This window comes from Crinia signifera, chromosome 9 (genome assembly GCF_055691185.1).
Source record: "Crinia signifera chromosome 9, ASM5569118v1, whole genome shotgun sequence".
NCBI classification, from domain to species: domain Eukaryota; kingdom Metazoa; phylum Chordata; class Amphibia; order Anura; family Myobatrachidae; genus Crinia; species Crinia signifera.
The window spans coordinates 161,241,710-161,250,663 of NC_139225.1; positions in this window are offsets into that span (position 1 = coordinate 161,241,710).

An 8,954-nucleotide genomic window follows, 5' to 3' on the forward strand; every position below is an offset into this window, starting at 1 on the left:
ACACTCCAGCTGGTGCTCCACGAAATGTGACAGTTTGTACTGACTCCATGGATCCAGCATCAGGTCAGGAGCGAGTGGCTGCTCCAGTACAACAACTGGCGGCTCGCCTGGATCAACAGGAGGCCGCTCAGGAGCAAGTTATTCATGCCCTCCAAGGTCTGTCAAAAAGACTGGATACTATTCAAACAACATTGCAAAAGGGCCAACGGTCAACAGCTACACCGGCGCCACCGCCTAGACCCATATCCCCAACAACAGGAGTCACAGCCCATCTACAACTTCCTACTCCAACCAAGTTTGATGGCAATCCAAAAAATTGTAGAGGCTTTATTAACCAATGTGAAATTCACTTTGAACTTCAATCCTCATACTTTCCTACGGACCGAACCAAAGTAGCCTATGTAATATCGCTCCTTACCAACTCTGCTCTCAATTGGGCATCTCCCCTGTGGGAAAAAGCAGATCCACTTTTAGCTGACTATGCTCGTTTTATTTCCACATTCAAAATCATCTTCGATGAACCAGGTCAACTCAGTTCAGCCGCAACTGAAATCCTGCGCCTATGTCAAGGTTCTAGGATGGTAGGACAGTATCTAATCCAATTTAAGATATTGGCAGCTGAATTGGCTTGGAATGAAGAGGCCTTTCTTGCGGCCTTCATTAATTCCTTTCTCGAAGGTACTGGTGGCCTGCTCTAAAGAAAGATGTTAAGGAATATATTGCTTCTTGTCCTCATTGTGCCCAACATAAATCCTCCAATTTAGCTCCAGTGGATATACCACCATATGGGTCGTCATTGACCGATTTTCTAAAATGGCTCATTTCATACTGCTTCGGGGGTTGCCTTCCACTCCGAAGTTAGCAAACCTTTTTATCAAAGAGATCTTCAGAACCCATGGGCTACCTGAGGAAATCGTCTCAGATCAAGGGGTACAGTTCGTTGCGAAATTCTGGCGAGCATTATGCAAAGTTTCTCAAGATCCAACTCAATTTCAGTACAGCCTACCATCCGCAATCCAATGGCCAGACGGAGAGAGTCAATCAGGATGTAGAGACTTTTTTACGTTTGCATGTTTCCTCCTCCCAGGATGACTGGGTCGAGGTGTTGCCATGGGCCGAATTTGGTCATAACAACCAGTACCATTCATCTTCTTCTTCTACAACTTTCTATATTAATTATGGCTTCCATCCTAGGGTTCTTGACTTCAAGCGGCTTCCTTCAACATCTGTGCCAGCAGTAGCGTTAACTCTCCAGCAGCTTCGCCAACACTGGAGGAAAGTCAGGAAATCATTGACCCAAGCGTCACAGAAATATAAGAAATTTGCTGACAGAAGAAGAAGAGCTGTTCCCACTTTGAAAGTGGGTGACAAGGTATGGCTGTCCACTCATAACCATCGTCTTCATGTACCTTCGATGAAATTTGCACCTCCTTTTATCGGTCCTTTTCCGATAACTCAGATTAATCCAGTGGCCTATAAGTTAAAATTACCTCATTATTGTGGTAATTCAGTACAATGATGTCTACCCACACGCATCATTGATCCTCCCTGGCTGTCTTTAGTTGCTGCTACAGTTCTTGTGCCTTTGGTGAAGTCTCTCTCAAGTCCTGCTGATCGTTTCAATGCTTATACCATATCATCACAGAACGCTCTGCCGCCTATACGGATAAGACAAGGTTAACCCTCCAAAGGGGTAATATCTTCTTCTGCATTCCTGATGGTTATTCTCTGTGGTCATCCCTGGTTCTGCAGCCACAATCCTACTCAGCACAGATTCCTTCGGACTTCATCATCCAATCCAATCTTCCAATTCTTCTTCCAATCATCCAATCCTCATCCAATCATCCAATCCTCATCCAATCATCCAATTCTTCAACCAATCATCCAATCCTCATCCAATCATCCAATTCTTCAACCAATCATTCAATCCTCATCCAATTCTTCGACCAATCACCCAATCTTCCAATCGTTCAATCATCCAATCTTGCAATTATTCAATTATTCAATTACCAATCATCTTCAAAGTTCTTCCATAAAGTATTGTATATTATTGACTTTATCATTTATCAGAAACTACAGTTTTAATATTGCGTTATTATTCATATCCTGTACCGCAGTATCTTCATTAAATAAGGTTTACTTTATTCAATTGCTTCACTCTCTCCTGTCGTTAATGCAACTCTTCTGTCGTTAATGCAACAGCCTTATATCAAAGCACCCAGCCTTTATTACACTCCAGCTGGTGCACCACGAAATGTGACACCCACTATCCACGTTGGCGTGCAGTTGATTTTATATAGTGTGGCTTATAAATGCGGAATAAATGTAACGTAATCCGCGGCCGCTCACCACGCTTCGGGCTCGGTGGCTCTCTGTGCTCGCCACACTATTTAAGATCAACTTCACACTGACGTGGATAGTGAAGGTATGAAAAGGTTGAGAGGACGCGTTCCGCTGCGTTCGACGCGCTTCGGGTGGTCTGGATAGTGTGTGTGTGTGTGTGTGTGTGGGGGGGGGCTAATCCCATTGTATGTCATACAAGTGTATACTAAATTAAATGGCATTGCACCCTATAAAATAATAATATATCAGGCAAAATATAGAAATACGAATCAGCAGCCTGCTCGGATCAGTCAGATCTGTGCAGGCTGCAGTGTAAAAATAAAATTAAAAATGGCATGGGTTCCCCCCACCCAAGGCCATAACCAGCCCCAGGCTCAGTCGGTCCGGGTTTTAAAAAATCACAGATCAAACCAAGTAGGTCACCTGGATGTTTGTTTGGTTTAGGGGGGGGGGGGACAAACCTAGTATTTTTTCTTAACACTCCAATGAAACGGTCGGTTACAACCCCCTGATACCGATTTCCTATGACCATTCAACAGTGTTGCTCAATCTACTGGGACATTTCATTTTGAACATCCAAATAAATCCTACTTAGAATGTGGCAAATAAAGTACAGCCATTTCCCTCCCCCAAACAACCCCAGGGTTACAAAACCTTCCATTTATCAACTTATAAAACAAATAATCATTTTTAATTTTGTCACAGCCACTGATGCACCTGTAAATATCTATATAGGTCCAAAGAACAGATCTCTCTTTACTTTAAAGCTTTTGTAATAAACCAACAAGAAGTTTAAGGGTAATCTAACCTAACCCTTTGGCTGGTGCAATTTCTTTCATACTGCATGAGAAAATCTTGTCCCATGGATGGCATTGTGCACAACCTTGGCGTCATCATGCAATACTAATGCAGAATGAGACTAAACACTTGTGATTCAGGTAATACATTTTAAATGAATATAACAATTCATTTTCACACTACAGCCAAGTACAAGTCACTTCATTCCTGTACTGGACAAGGTTTATGTAAGTATATGTTATCAGAATACATTTGCTGGTCAGGGAACCATTTAAGTAGCTTATTATCCTCATTTACTTTAATAATGATGAATAATAATGTGTAGTGTGTATATCTGTTGACTATGATATAAAGCTTTGCATTGTACACATCAAATACAGAGTTCTCGGATCAAAAATGCAAAGTTTCAAAGTAATTCAGCACTTGGACAGCTCCTTTGAACTCCCAGTGGCCGATGAGTAATTCAGCACTTGGACAGCTCCTTTGTACTCCCAGTGGCCGATGAGTAATTCAGCACTTGGACAGCTCCTTTGGACTCCCAGTGGCCGATGAGTAATTCAGCACTTGGACAGCTCCTTTGAACTCCCAGTGGCCGATGAGTAATTCAGCACTAGGACAGCTCCTTTGAACTCCCAGTGGCCGATGAGTAATTCAGCACTTGGACAGCTCCTTCGAACTCCCAGTGGCTAATGCTAGTGACTTCAGTGTTGTGAACAGTCTCTTGCATGATATTCCCTTCTCATGTGCAGAAAAGTGTCTGAAATTGTAATAACCAGTTGATTTTATAATTTCTTTACTGGTGTTACTCAGTTAGGTGGGATGTAGGTGCAGATGAAGACAGATGAAAACTAAGATCAGTGATGCAGTCAGCATCCCGGCGATACGAATGCCGGCATTCAGTATAACATCACTGGCAGCTTCACTGCCTTCAGTAGACCAGCACCGGAACCTCAAAAGGACCATGATGACAATGCTGGAATATTGACAGCAGTCATCCCAATTGGTGAGTATACAGGGTGGGTTAGGGTGGGTTAGGGTCAGGCAAGGATGGGGGGACAGTGAGGTTAAGGCCCTAATGCGGATGAACATAGGGGGGTAGGCTTAGGCACTAGTGGGGGGGGGCAATCTGTGGGGAGGGGAATGTTAGCGTTAGGGTGTGGAAGGGGGTAGGTTTAGGCACTTAAAAGAGGGTGTTAGATGGTGGGGTACAGGGTTAGCTTTAGGCTTAGGGTCATACTGCTGGGAGGGGGGTTAGGGTTATGGGGGCAGGATGGAGTGTAAGTATACTTACCTGACACCTATCAGGATTCCCTCCTTTAGGATGCTGGCATCTGTTTTTTTGACAAACAGTTTTTATCGCAATGGGAACATTTGAGTAATTTTCATGGGATTTATTATATTATACCTATATTAAATGATTATGGTCCCAAAAACTAGTGAGCTGCTTGTAATTTGGTGCAATGCTTCATTGAAACTGACTGGCAATTATTTTATTGATAAAAAAATCATCTTCTGGAACTTTTGCCTGTTTTACGAGATCCTTACAATTCTTATATATCAGCAATTGTTTTATATTGACTGTCTGAATCCATGGAGGGCATCCAGTCCATATATGAAGACGTCAGCAGTCAGCAACAGAGTTTGCCACGTGTTTCTCTCACTGTATAAATGACCTGCACACCATGCACCAACCCCTATGTTCCTGAAGACGATTGAATGAATAAAACCGTTGAACTACATTAGGAGTATTGAGTATCCCTTATGACTAAGTCAGTGAGTGCCACCTAGCACAAACACCTACAAATCTTCCGAGGAAGGCACCTGGCCTACTACTATTCTTGCTATCCTAAAATGAAGTGCTGAGCACACCAGCAACTACATATATAGTGTGTGCATAGTGTGTGTATGTGTTTTTAACATGTTTTATTGTGTTAAGGAGGAGTTTGCAGTTTTAATAGCGACTGAACAATAGGTACTGTGGCAGAGAAACTAATGTGATCTGGTCTGAATATCAGCACCTGTGCTCTCCTGATATAAGTGATTCCAGGGCAGCAGGTCATTGCTCCTGATGGAGGTATTGCTGCCCAGGTGATAGGCCGGGGGTGTGGGCCCATTCTGAAGAGTTTGTTCTATGGTGTGACACCTGTATGCTGCAATGCTGTAACCGTGCTTGCCTATGCTGTGTACCTGGTATGCTGTGACACCTGTATGCTGCAATGCTGTAACCATCCTTGGATATGCTGATTACCTGGTAAGATTTGTTCCTGCTACAAAATAAAGACAAACACTTCCTCTTGTCCAGTGTATGTGATTCCTTGTCACAGTAAGAACGAGATGCAAATGCGACATTTTCTCGTAATAAACCAAATGCAAAAACTACTGCTGCCAAACTACATATTGTACATAACATATTGGGGAGGACAGAGAAAGGGTGTCTTTGGTTGGTGCACCAAAAGAGAATTTAATAATAAAACATTATTTTACAGACTTTTATTGGTTTCATTAAAATAGTTGCGAAGATATTAAAAAAAACGAAAAACACATAGGACAACATTGAGTGATTTAAAAAGGATATAATATATCCTCACCTAGTGGGACCCCACTTCTAGTGAGCCCCAGGAATATACACATTGTATCTGATAATTGTTACATCCTGGATGAGCATACACACCGTAAAACTGTCGATACCAGACATAACTTTTCCACTCTTAAATTTCAACCACTGTGCTTTATAAAAATTATTCAGGGACAGTGTGAAGTGGGGTCCCACTAGGTGAGGATATATTATATCCTTTTTAAATCGCTCAATGTTGTCCTATGTGTTTTTTTGTGTTTTTTTATATCTTCGCAACTATTTTAATGAAACCAATAAAAGTCATGTTTTATTATTAAATTCTCTTTTGGTGCACCAACCAAAGACACCCTTTCTCTGTCCTCCCCAATATATTCATTCTGTGTCTATGGTAACACACCCTCGCATATCGAAATATTGAATACTAATAGTCCACCCGCATAACACCCGCATAACAAGTTTGTGATTTCTGTGCGACTTGCACAGCTCTCCCCAATCTCCTTGTACATAACATAGTTGCTACTTTGCATATAATAGCAATTTTTTTAATGAACGCTATTTGTGCCTGCGATATGGGGTGCAATTTCACAAAACTATCTAACAAACGGACAGGCTTCAAATATTAATACAAAACTTTCTCTTTGAAGACAGAGTTTCCTACTGTCACTAATTAGTAACTTCTCTTCCTTGGTTTCATTGCATCTGTGCTGCCTGAGCCGGTTTACTGACTCGGTGCAATCACGGAGATATCTGTCACGGCCATAACATGTCTGTCACAATTATCCCCTTGTTCTTTCAATTTACAGCCTAGAATTGTGTTTCCCTTTTTCCCTACATCTCCCATCGTCAGAGATTGTTTGTCTTTGTGCCAGCGAGCACGTATATTTATGACTGCATAAACCCTGAACACATTTGTAGCTATTGTTTTATGTAAGGCATAATCTTTTTCTTCCTGGCTGTTTTATGCTGGGTATTTGTCTGTCGTGTTTTACGCTAAGGTTTGTTTATTTGCCAATTGATGCTTAGTGCTTTATGCCTGGTATCAGGAGAATCAGCTTCTTTGTGACTTGTCATCAAGCCTTGAACCTATACACAATGCGCACAAGCAAAGTTAGCTCACATGTTTTGTTGACACTAATATATTGTCGCTGTCTATAGTTGATACATAATTCAAATTGATAAATAACAAATCACATTTAGCATCCCAAAGTAGTAATACGGTACAGTCAAAACCAGGGGAGGCTCGGGGGGGGGGGGGGGGGGAGGCGCAGCAACTGCAACTAACTGCCATTCCAAACTGACTCGCTGGCAGTGGATGTGACTTCACTAATTGAGTTTTGGACTCTGCTGCAGTCCCTCCACCGGAGCCGTCAATGTGCCATCAATGTTAAAAACCTATGTGCTACAAGGTCCCCTTTTTTAACCCCAATTTTATTTTTATCTTGCAGGCTTCACTCGTGCCAAGCAACCCCTCTTGTGCAGAAGGGTGTAGTATAGCTCACAGACAATGTCAAGGTTAACAGTCTTTAGGTTGACAAAACCTCGACATTGACAAAAGGTCAACATCTGTTTTTTTTTTGTTGTTGTTTCAATGTCAACACTTGAGCATGTGGGGTATGCCCATAGAAATGCTGGGGTACACCTGCAAACACAGGAGCATTGAGGCCTGCACCTGCCCCAAATTTGCCCTTCTCTGGCCAGAATAAACCTGTAAGCGTATATATCCATAACACGGTGTCTCAGTTGTGCAGGGCATTTCGCTAAATATTGATTATATATTGATTACGTTGCTTGTGGCTGTCTCTGACCTAGAACCTACAACCCTGATCTATTCTCCCTACATTCCCCTTCTCCTCCTCATCCACCATCCGCCCAGGGTACCATTAGAGACCCTTTACTGTATAACTTCTGGAAGGTACCCACCTGCAGCATTGTACAGAGCTGCCAAATGAATTGGTTGGAGGAATAATATAATGTAGGCACTGGCCAGTGTTTTCCTGGAAATCTCGGATGTTACATGCTTTAGGTCACATATAAACGTATAATTCCCTCTCTCAGCTTAATGTGCTACTGGACGAGCTCCACTTAATGGCCTATGGAGAGTTGAAGGTGTTACAGGTGTAATCAGGCCGGAAGGCTGGAATCAGGAGCTGACGGCAATCATCGGTTACTTGTGTAACTGTAAACATTTCACATTTAAAAGTCTGTGCGGGGATTACTGATAGCTGTAATTCTGTGCTTGGAAAGTGGACTGCAGGGGGTCTGAGAGGCTGCATGTAATCAATTTGTACTGAGAACAAGTAACAACACATGTACTAAAGAATATGGATAAGCCCAATGCACACTTCTGGCATACACACAGATCTTGTAATGAATTGGGGTGTTAGAAACACTCTCCTACCTCTCAAGTGTCTCTCTGCACTGCACACCAAGGCAGGTGGATCCTGATGCACATGCTGTTAACCATCCAAGGTATGGTCAGCATCTCAGCGCATTATACTGTAGCACTCTCTTCTGACTCTGTTGTGTCTGCGTCACCCTGTGATACTCAGCGCTGCCCTCTGCCACGCTGCATACAAACCAACGTTCCCTGCATTACCATGTATAGGAGTGGTCATCTTGGATTCGGTCACATGGTCATTTCCAACCAATCCTAGACTTCATGGTTGTGACATCATACACTGTATCCAGTGCAGCTCTCTCTATAAATATAGATGTTTCCAGAGTAAGCTGCATGTCTGTACAGCTCCAGTGAGATCCTGCTGTCTCAGTGTGCACTCACCATCCTGCTGCATTGTCTGGCTTCCTCCAGTGTCCCTGGAGTTTCCTTTTAGTTTCAGCATTTGCTATCTTCTGTCATCAGTCCACTCCTCATACATCGACTGTCACCATTGACTGCTCACCATCGACTACCACCATTGATTGTCCACATTGAAAAGTCATTTATAAGTCATCATCAACTGTTAGGATCAATTGCCAACATTGATTGTCTTCATTGATTGTCATCTATTGACTGCAAACATCGGTCCATATCATCAACCGATAGCTTCACAAGCATCACTGTCTAGCACTGCACTCTAACATTGTGCCCTAGCACCGGTTTCATCGATAACCTGCTATTGTTTGAATCTGCTGACTTTAAACTTTATTGCTGTTCTATTATACTTTTATTGTCTCAAGTACCATCACTTCCCAGTCACCTGCAGAGAGTCCATGCTGATATCAACCACCATCAATATCC